We start from the raw sequence: 11157 nt of genomic DNA, 5'->3' as shown, positions 1-11157 counted from the left end.
GGTATTTAATTCAATCCATTCTTTTCCTTCTCTGTGCCACTGGCTGCAACACACTCTCAAAGCATAATCAAGCCACCACATGGTTAACAGTTGGAGAGGTGTTCTTGTCATGAAATACTTTTGCTCATTGCAGCCCAAAGTTACATTTGATCCTAATTACATATGTTTCCAAAATGCATCAAATACATGGCATCACATTGTCCAACTTTTTTTGCAAGTCTAATCTAATCTTTCTGATCTAATTTCTAATTCATATTTAGTAGGCATGCATAATGATATCATAATTCTACCAAAGTCAACAGGTAATTGAATTTTCTAAAATATGAACAGCACCTATCAGACTTTCAATGTTGTATGTATTGCAGAGGTTCTCAAACCAGTCCCAAAGGATTCCTAGCTGTTCCATGTTTTTGCTTTGTGCACTCTGGGCTGGGGTCACGCAAAAATCAGAAGACTGATTAACTCTACTAAACCTAAAATCAACCTACAGGAATAAACGGTTATACATGTATACATACAAGACCAAATCCAGGTAGATTTACTCTTAGTTTCCACTTTTTAGAAAAGTTCATATATTGGCATCCCAAAATTTGCATATCTATGCATCTCTAACTTTAAGATAAGATAAGATAATCCTTTATTAGTCCCACAGCGGGGAAATTCTCAGCAGAAGGGATAGCAAGACACTCAGATGCAAAAACATAGATAAATTACCACTATATACACAATATAAATAATAGAAGTAAAAAAGCAATAACAATAACAATATTTTAGGTTGGAATTAAGTTTGAAATACCAAAAAGAGAAGAATAATATCACAAAATATGAGTTCTTGTAGCTCATATTTTACCTCCTCGTACTTTATTTTCTTACTACTTCTTCTTCTACTCGAGTCTTTTTTTGTTTTCATTAAAGTTACGAAGCATCTTCTTGATTACGGGGTTTACACTGTTCTACACGCCCTTAATGTAGTGTAGAATAACTGACAGAGAAATATTGCTGAATGTTAGAATCGTCTGTTGATAGTCTGGTTCTGGTTCGACCTCAATACTAGAGCTGTACAAGCATGAAGCCCTCCGTCCTTCCCGATCCTGCAGCCAGCTGGGGGAACTCAAAGAATGACAGAGACAGGTCTGTATTCAAATGATTTCCCCGTTTATTGGTCGGAAAGGCAGAGTATATATACATTGAGAAGAGGTGAGGCACACATAGCCATTACGTAATCATGTGATCGGATAATAGAGATAATAGATAATAGATAATGGATAATATGTTCTGAGCCCCAAGGACGGTCATTACATCTTGGGTTGACGGGTCTAAACAACAGATGAACTGGAGACTTGTTCATCCACTAAGACTGTCACTAAAAGTTATGTCCAGATCATATGTAGCACAAGTTACGGCCTCCGTGTCATACAGGCCTAAATCCCATGTCTATCCCACGGAACTGTGAAAGTAGAAGGACGGTCATGTTTTAAAGGCATGTCAGTCATATTCTTTGATTTCGTGAAACCAGAACCCACATTATTCCCTACTTAAGCGCTTCCCCCTCTAGATGATCATGACTTTTTTATAAAAACCATTCCACTGATTTAAAGAAATGCTTTTTAGTACCAGAATCTGCCCTTACATAACTGACCCATTCTAAGGCCCTTTAAGGTCCCTCCACCAGCATCCTCAAAATAGACCTTTCCCACTAAAACAGGGCAAATGACCAAAGGTTTCATTTCTTCCTTTGGTAGATTTAGCTACCTTTAGTCAGACTGACATCAGACGGTGCCGAGAATGTAGCTCTGAACGCCTTGTTTCACATGTTTTGAACATTTTAGGGCTTCACCTCCTTTGGGACCATCCCCCATGACAGTCTCTCTCTCTCTCTCTCTCTTTTTCTTTGAGCGACAGTGTGTCCAGTTCTAAAGCGAGCCCTAATTAAAAGTTTTTAAAACAGCAGCAGAGAGCACGATTGGTGCAGGAGTTCCCTCTAAGTGCCTTCAGTCAAGACCCCCAAGAATTCAACAATTAGCACCGAGACAGCCAAGACACACGGTCGCCTTTAGCAGCAAACAGCCTCCAACTGACCTCGCTCACATACTGGACCTGTCAGTCTTCTGTCACGCTGCACACTCAAACTAATTAAGCTACAACACACTGGGGATCACCAGAAAACAAGGAATTTGGCTTACCATGACTCACTGGTTGTACCGACACCTGTACAGTGCAGTCTGTGAGTAATGGTAGTTGTCACTGTACTGGGTTTTCAAACTTTGAAAAGCATCAGTTTTCAATACCATTTTTGATATCCTGTGTAAAACGGGAGAGTGCAGTAATTTAATAATCTCATTAAAAAATGCCAAAAAATAATAAATTACAAAATAACTTTATTTAAAATAACAGCCAACAGAGTGTGCGCAAACAGTAGAGCTTTAAAAGTAACACTCAACATGATCTTTTTTTATATTTTATAAATGAATGCTTTCAGAACAAAACCTTCAAAACTATTTTTCACTTTTTTACATAATGTAAATCCAGCAATTGTTCTTTATGATAATCATAATCATGATAAATACAATATGCTATAAAAAAATGCAATAAATGCAAAAAAAAACACTAAAGAAATTATTTTTGACTTTCTATTTAAGTTAAAAATGTTTATTCTCCTTCTGTAAAAGTACAATAATAATAACCCAAATCCAGCTAATCAACAAACCAGGTGTTGATCTGAGGAGAACTCTAAATAATACTAGACTCCATGAGAGAGGAGAACTTTGAGAGGAGATGTTCTAATGATGAACACAGTGATGAAGAACAGCTTTAGTGTTTATTTCAATATCAGTGTTTTACTGAACAGATAAACACTTACTGTCCAGATCAGCAGCTTTTTATTCTAATTATCACGGGGGACTAAAACTTTTTCAAAGTATTTTACATACACTGATGGACAGAAAATCAATCTTGCAATCAAACAACCTTGCAACTGCTTTATGACTGTACCTCCATTTTTGTGTTTATCTTTTTGACATAATGTAACTCTGGCAGTTGTTCTTTGTATCAGAATGTCATTAAGAATGGACTAATACGTTATTTTACAAGGTTTTTGCGTGACAGTGGTGATACGTTATGCTTATATAGGCAATATGGACACTGTCTATATTACATTTGTCAATCTGGCAGTTAGATGGACGTTCAATACGTTGAAAGAACTAACTGTGGAACGATTTTAGTCCAGTATGAATCTTTATGATTTATGATGAAAATTATGATGTTATTTGAATCCAGTATGAATCTGCACTGTACAAAGGTTTTACGGTATGACTGTACTAGTTATGGAATGATTTCAATCCAGTATGAATCTGAATTTATATACTTAATTCCAGTATGATTAAGAATATTTTTGGTTCTCTGACAGTAATACCTGTAGAGTGGTTTTAATCCAGTATGAATCGGAGATTAATGAGTGGAGTGAATGGCTGAACTTCAGAACTCATTTCCATTCAACCATTTATTATAACATGGAAATGATTCTTTACATTGTGTAGCAATTACATGAAACATGGACCAATAGAAATGTTTCAAAACTTTTTTGCTTCATGACTTTTTACATTGACTTCCATTGAAAGTTAGAAAGGATTTTTCCTTCTCCTGTAAAGTTGCCATTCGGAAGACCCCAGGTTTTTATTTCCAACATTGACAATACGTATCAATACCGCGAGAGTTTCCTCAACAGATTATATCTGAAATGCTACAGGGCTTATGAGAATAAAGTGCCTAATAAAGTGTCCGCTTGAGACCTGAGAGCATCCACATGGACCATAAGTAATTAGACTACATGTAATTGGAAGAGTACTTCCAATACTGATGTATGTAGACAATCAAGACTGATTCAGTATCAAACATCAAACAAGAAGCTTTTCCAGCAGAATGCTAGAAACCAGCGTTCCCCACTGATTCAACCCCATAACCATGGGCAGCGCCTCTGAAAACATACGCCAAGACGTGTGACCATCCTCTCGGTCAAACGATCAGAAAATCAAAGGCAATTGGTCTGACTGGAGGCCGGCCTTAATGCCCCCTGATTGTGGAGCCGTAAGCTGGTTTTGTGTGAGCACTCAGGAACGCCGTGGCTTTAGCAGGAGGGAGATTAGCAGGCCGGGCTTGGCCTCCAATCCTTTGCCTTTGCCGATGCCTGCAGGCCCTTTGAAGTGGGCCCATCATACCTGGCATTGCAGCAGTGAGAACTAGTGCGGTGTCAGCTCTAATCAGTTTGCCTGTCTGTACATGGGGAACCCAGGCTCGCACTAATTGGCCCAATTGAGGATTATACCCTTCTGCAGCAGATTCAGACAATCATTTAGTCAAATGGGCCTTTTTTTATCTCTCACTCATTAAGATTCCTGTGTTTTTTTGTTTGGAGGTGATGGGATCAGAAAGAAGATTCTTTTAGCTTTATTTTATTTTTTGTATGTGGAGTAAGTTCGCCAGAGAAGGTTTATTTAATTGTACGTATGCTAATTAGAGCACTTTGAAAATAACCAGAACCTATAGAACCTACCAAACACTCTCAAATACTGTTTTTTATTAATCCTCATGACATTCAACTTGATATCTTATTAAACAGACATTTAATCCAGTATATGTGAATGCTAAAATTCTTCATCCTCTTAATTTTTTATAATTTTTCACCTTTTGACATACCAAAGAAAAGTATTGGGACACCTGCTCATTCATTTCCTTCCTAAATCGAGGGTATTAAAAAGATTTGACCCTTGGAGTAACTGTCTCTACTGTCCAAGGAAGAAGACTTTCTACTAGATGTTGGGGGAGCATTGCTGTAGGGATTTGATTGCATTCAGTGAGATCAGGATGTTGAATTATCATCGCCACCCCACCTCATCACCCCCAACTCCACAGCTCACTACCCACACCTGGCATTAGGCAGCATGGTGCCAATAGGGTCATGCGTGTTGATCTCCTCCAGAGAGGCCTATTCTATTGGCAGCACTTCTTTACATGGAATAGACAAGCTGTATGTGTGTGTGCATTTGCACATCTGTGTCAGCAATGGGTGCAACTGAAACCAGCAATCATTAGAAGTTGTGTCCACAAACATTTGGACTCACAGTGTAATTTACACCTGGCCATCGTTAATGGGGCAGTGGTGCTCAGTGGTTAGATCGCCGGGCTATTAAATACAGGGTTGTGGGTTTGATACCCGGGCTTGGCAAGCTGCCACTTTTGGGCCCTTGAGCAAGGCCCTTCACCCTCTCTGCTTTCCGGGTGCTGGAGTTGGCTGCCCAACTACCACAGATTTTTGCTGTACATAGCACAGGGACAGATAAGTGCACCTTTACCTGTTTCATACCTATTTTTAATGAATGGACCAATAGAAACGCTCCAGAGTGCCACTTCTTTTAAGAACGGTACTTCAATAAAGACGTAAGTGTTAGGCCTAGCGCTCCACACGAGACTCGTTTGGGTGAGTAGAGTGCCAACATTAACCCAGACCTACAATAATGAAGGTATGTCATGTTCTTGCAGTGAGAAGCAGGGAAAGAGAGAGCGAGGGAGAGACAATCAGACAGACAGGCATACAAACAGGTAGATAAACAGATGGCTAGAGAGTGCGAGTGAATAGGAAATAGGGTAGAACAAAAGAGGAAAAGCAGAAGCGAGCTGAGAGGAAATGACTCTACGCCGTGACTCTCTCTAAAACACCTCTAAATAATGCATCTAGTAAAACTTGAATCTTAGCAGAGCTTTTTTTTTTTTTTTCATACAGCGGGAGACGTTAATGTAACAGCCTGAGCTATTTACAATTCATGATGCGTCATAAAATGCAGCAGGGGGGACAGTGGGTCGTGTTTGTGACGTTAGGGACAATTAGAAAACCCGTTAAAGCCCATAGACAATCAGTAATAGAATGCATTGTAATTACAATGCGCTGTAAAGCACTAAAAGCTTGCAGCTCTCCAAAAGCTGCTTTAGAACCAGCAATGAAAGCTATAATGAAGTGTGAAGCTACAGTAGGCTCCTCCACTTAAAAAAAAACCTAATCAAGGCTTCCTTTGACTTCCAAACAGACTAACCCCTGGCATGCACTCTGTATCCAAATGTTTGCGGACACCCCTGCTCATGAATGCATTCAGTTCCTTTAAGTTGCACCCATTGCTGATCTAGTCCCTGTAGAGAAGCACTGCCTAGAGAATTGGACCTTTGGAGCTGTGGACAAGTGTTCTCTGGAATGATGGTGGGTGGGATGAGTTGGTAGAGTGGTGGTCATCCAATATCCTGACCTCACTAACGCTTTTGCCGCTGAATGCATGCAATCAGTAATGCTCCTCCAAGATCTTTTGACCAAGGTCATTTATTTTGGTTGGATTCCATGAGTTCTGAAACTGCGGCTGGTCAAGACTCAAAGCACTGTGATTGACTAGAGCCAGCTGTGATATCAGCACCGTCAGCATCACTGGCCAGCCGGCCTGCTGGCATGGGCAGCAGCAACACCACGGCCGCCACTGACAGCAGACAGGCCGTCGAGAAAGGACGGAGGCCCTTAAGTCTCTTAATCAAGTGGTCGGCTCAAGAGGCCATAGGGTCAGCACAGGGCCACAATGGTCATTTGAGGGTGAAGTCCCAAACACCAAAGCAGTGCCAACCCAATACAGCCACCAGCAAGTGAAAAGAGGGAGGTGGGGGGAGGAAGGGGAGGGTGGGGGGGTGGGAGAGTATGCTAATTACGCACGAATAGAAGCCCATTCTTATGTGAAACAGGGCCTGGCCCTAAGCCTCTTTACTCCCCGAGGACGATCAAATGGGACAGAGTCGTCAGTGCTGCCCCCTGGTTTCATTATCTTGTCTCTGTTACATTGACGGGGACAGATAAGTACCACGTCACCCGGAGACCCTCCTGTGTCCCGGCACGTTTGATCTTTCGCGCTCGGCCGCTCCAGGCTAGGCAACTTAATCTGGGCCCAGGGACGGGCCGGTCAGCGCTCTTAATGATAGACCTCAGAATGAAGCCCAGTCATAATCGGACTGTATCGTCCCACTGAGACTGCTCCTAAAGGCTGGAGCGAGCTTCACACTGAACACTTAAGATGATGCTCACTGTTATGAAGAAATAGAAGAGGTCCAGTAAAAGATACAGGGGTTCTTTAAAGGTTCTTCCATGAAGGCAAAGGTTCTATTTGGACCACAACAACTTGAAGAACCATTTAAATGCATGACTTGTTCATTTCCATGTTTATTGGAAATCTAGCTGATTTCCCAGCGTTGTACAGACATTATAAGAGGTGCACTTCAAATATGGGTTCTTTAAGGGTTCCTTTGTAAAAGCATGGGTTCTATATACCACAATGACAACTGAAACAACTTTCTTTGCTCACCCTATCAATTTCTCCCTCATGCTATTAGGGAACTGGGCATATTTATTTAAACTAGATACGATTTTCTGGAGTTATAAAGACTTCCAAGAGGTCCAAAATGGGTTCTTCAAGGGTTCTTCAATAAAGGTAAAGGTAATAATGTAATATAGAACCACGACAACTGAAAGAGCTATTTTGAATGCTTTATTGGTGTTTAAGTATGTGATAAGTTCATATTTATTCAAAATGTAGATGATTTTCTGGTCCAGTAACAAGCCGACTCTTTCAAATAGGTTCTTGTAAGGTTCCGTAGTAAATGCAATGATTCTATAAAGACCCACATCCACTTAAAGAGCCACCTGAATACTTAAATGGTTGTTTAAGCAGGTGATATTTTCATATTGCTGGTCTTGTGAAGAAATACAAGTACAGGTCCAGTGAAAGGTCGACTCTCTAAAATGGGTTCTTCAAGGGTTCTCCACTAAATGTAGTGGTTCTATGTGGAACCATGACAACTGAAAGAGCCGTTGGACTGTTGAAATGGTTCTTTGCCTGGTAAAGTAGTTCTTTAAGACATAGATGGATCTTAAAAGGCCTATTTTTGTATGAACCTGCAAAACCCAGGGGCTCCCATCCTGCCGTCCCATCTCTGCAGTGACGGCTGTAGCATTCACGAACACACACATTCAGGAGGACTGGCTTTTTCGAGAGGATCCCCGAAAAAGACGCTGTAGAGAAAAGCCCAGCGCAGCCTTTAAGATGCTACCACTGGCCACCCACACCAGCTTAGGAGCCATTATAAGCCTCTAATGCTTCAATAAAAGAGAGATTACTGACTGAGAGTGAATACAATCAGGGCCTGAATGATCTCAACCCACTGCCCCCTTACAGCACGGAGACGCAAGCAAACAAATCAGCACATGCTGGAGAGTTCGGCCTCTCGAAACACTAGCCAGATATTTACGAGCAATTAAACCTCATCATGCAGAGATGACCACGACAAGGGCTAGATGGACGAGAAACTTTGACAAGTGTCTCGAAGGGGCAATGACATCTGTTTACATTGACCTCCACTGAAGGGTGAGAAGGGTTTCGCCTTCTTTGCTAACTTTCCCAAAACCACACGTTTGCCAAGGAAAAATGTCCAAATATTTATGGACACCCTTTCTATTGAATGCTTTCAGCTACTTTAAGTTGCACCCATTGCTGACACAGATGTGCAAATGCACACATACACACACACAGCTTGTCTAGTCCCTGTGGAGAAGTATTGCCAATAGAATAGGACTCTCTGGAGCAGACAGTAAACATCATGAACCTATTGGCACCATGCTGCCTAATGCCAGGTGTGTGCTTTAGAGGGGTATAAATAAAGCCCCCCAGCATTGAGCTGTGGAGCAGTTGAAGAACTGTGTTCTCTGGAATGATGGATGGTGGTGCTCCATCCAATATTTATGGGATGAGGTGGGGAGTTGGGGATGATGAGGTGGGTGGGTGCTCTTATCACTGAATGCAATCAAATTGCAGAAGCAGTTTCGGAAGAAGCAATGAATAAGCATGCGTCCCAATACTTTTGTCCATACATTGTGTATTGTAGCTGTTGAAAAACCTTGTATCTTCATGTTTGATGTTTTTCCTGTTAATCTTACAGTTGTTCATTTTATTGTATCAGAATGTCATGATGGATGGACCAATAGAAACGCTCCAAAATTACTGAATGTGTGTGTGTGTGTGTGAGAGAGAGAGAGAGAGAGAGAGAGAGAGAGAGAGAGAGAGAGAATGTAGGGAGCTGTATTCAGTGTGTTTGTTTTGATGTCCGTGCTTGGTTGCACACACACACACATACACACACACATACATACACACACACACACACAGCCTACCTCGGCTAGGCTTTGAGCTCAGCGCTAAGCTTAAAAGCGCCAGTGTAAGCTTCGTTCGTCAGGTCAGCCAACAGAGGTGTGTGTGTGTGAGTGTTAGTGTGTGTATGTGTATGTGTATGTGTGTGTATGTGTGTGTGCCAGGAGACAAAAGAAAATTAGAGACAACAGAACAAGGCCCTGCCAGCCCAGATGGGAGAACTTCAGTTGCTGAAGAGGGACTCAACAAACATCACACACACACACACACACACACACACACACACACTAACACCCATTCACACACACACATTCCTTTTGATACGCGGTGATGTTCAGCGCTTGAAGCAGTGAAGCAAAAACGTGATTATACACACGCAATGAAGCAGAACAAGACAAACAGCAGCTTTTGCCAGACAGAATAAATAAATAAATAAATAAACAAATCAACAAATAAATAAATTAATAAACACAGTGTGGGGTTTTTTTTCGGCTCTTTGACGACATCTGTGGCACGTCTTACACACCCACAGTCCCACACACACACTCACACACATACAAACAAATACACAGTGTCTTATATATATTTGTTCATTCGTGTGTGTATGTGTGTGTGTGTGTGTGTGCGTGTATGTGTGTGTGTGTGTGTGTGTGTGTGTGTGTGTGTTTTCTCCACAGTATTTACAGTAAGCAAATCGGGCTATCACCTTGCATGCGGCCCATGGCACGCCTCTGCCGTCTTTATTTTATTAACTGCACCAGTGGGCAGCTACCAAAACAGGGCCGAGAGCACAGGGAGAGAGAGAGACAGAGAGAGAGAGAGAGAGAGAGAGAGAGAGAGAGAGAGAGAGAGAGAGATGGGGGGAGCAGGGAAAGAGAGAGAAGAAGGGAAAATGAGGTCAGCCTACACAACAGAGCGACAGAAAGAACAGAGAGTCAGAGTGTGTGTGTGTGTGTGTGTGTGTGTGTGTGTGTGTGTCTGTGTGTGTGAGAAAGAGAGAGAGAGAGAGAGAGAGAGAGAGAGAGGGGTCAGGCAAACCACTGTGAGACACTTTACAACCCCCCCAACCTCTCTCTCTCTGCTGTTGGGAGGCAGTGTTTAGAAAAGCAAGGCAGCAGCAGTCGGGAACAACGTGAAAGGCAGGCAGAGATGGAGTGAGAGAGAGAGAGAGAGTGAGAGAGACAGAGACAGAGAGTAAGATACAATGAGAGAGAGAATGAGAGAGAGAGAGAGAGAGAGAGAGAGAGAGAGTATGAGAGAGAGAGTGAGATGGCCTCAGTCCCCTCAGCCTGATCGCATCTGACACTGAGGCCATCCTGCTGAAACACGGCCGCTCACAAATCTCTCTCTCTCTCTCTCTCTCTCTCTCTCACACACACACACACACACACACCACACACACACACACACATTACAGCAAACTAAACAGGAGCAGAGTGTGTTTCTTACAACAGCTACTTTCAACTATATATACTACAGCTACTACTACTTTAGCTGACATTTCTACTAAATTGAGGACTGAGAACTTTATGTACTGGTCTGTACTACTGTAGTACAGTCTCTTTAATCATCTAGAATCTGCACTGCTACTATCTGTACTGCTACTATCTGTACTATACAAGTATCTGTCCTGTACTAGTATCTGTCCTATACTAGTATCTGTCCTATACAAGTATCGGTCCTGTACTAGTATCTGTCCTATACTAGTATCTGTCCTATACAAGTATCGGTCCTATACTAGTATCTGTACTATACAAGTATCGGCCCTGTACTACTATCTGTACTATACTAGTATCAGTCCTATACTACTATCTGTACTATACTAGTATCAGTCCTATACTACTATCTGTACTATACTAGTATCAGTCCTATACTAGTATCTGTACTATACTAGTATCGGTTCCATACTACTATCTGTACTATACTAGTATCAGTC

At 41.7% G+C, this 11157-nt stretch overlaps 1 protein-coding gene across 1 annotated transcript in view; it reads left to right on the top strand.

Moving 5' to 3' along the window:
- Positions 1–1125: 1125 nt before the first annotated feature.
- Positions 1126–11157, top strand: part of prmt7 (protein arginine methyltransferase 7) — a 522441-nt gene continuing 512409 nt past the window's right edge. Inside the window, exon 1 of the mRNA XM_072662930.1 lies at positions 1126–1132. The gene's annotated coding sequence lies outside the window, so the exon portion shown is untranslated. The remainder of the gene's footprint in view (positions 1133–11157) is intronic.

The sequence above is a fragment of the Salminus brasiliensis genome, chromosome 19, assembly GCF_030463535.1.
Source record: "Salminus brasiliensis chromosome 19, fSalBra1.hap2, whole genome shotgun sequence".
Classification (NCBI taxonomy): Eukaryota; Metazoa; Chordata; class Actinopteri; order Characiformes; family Bryconidae; genus Salminus; species Salminus brasiliensis.
Note: the sequence above shows the minus strand (reverse complement) of the source record. Positions and strands in the feature narration are given on the sequence as shown.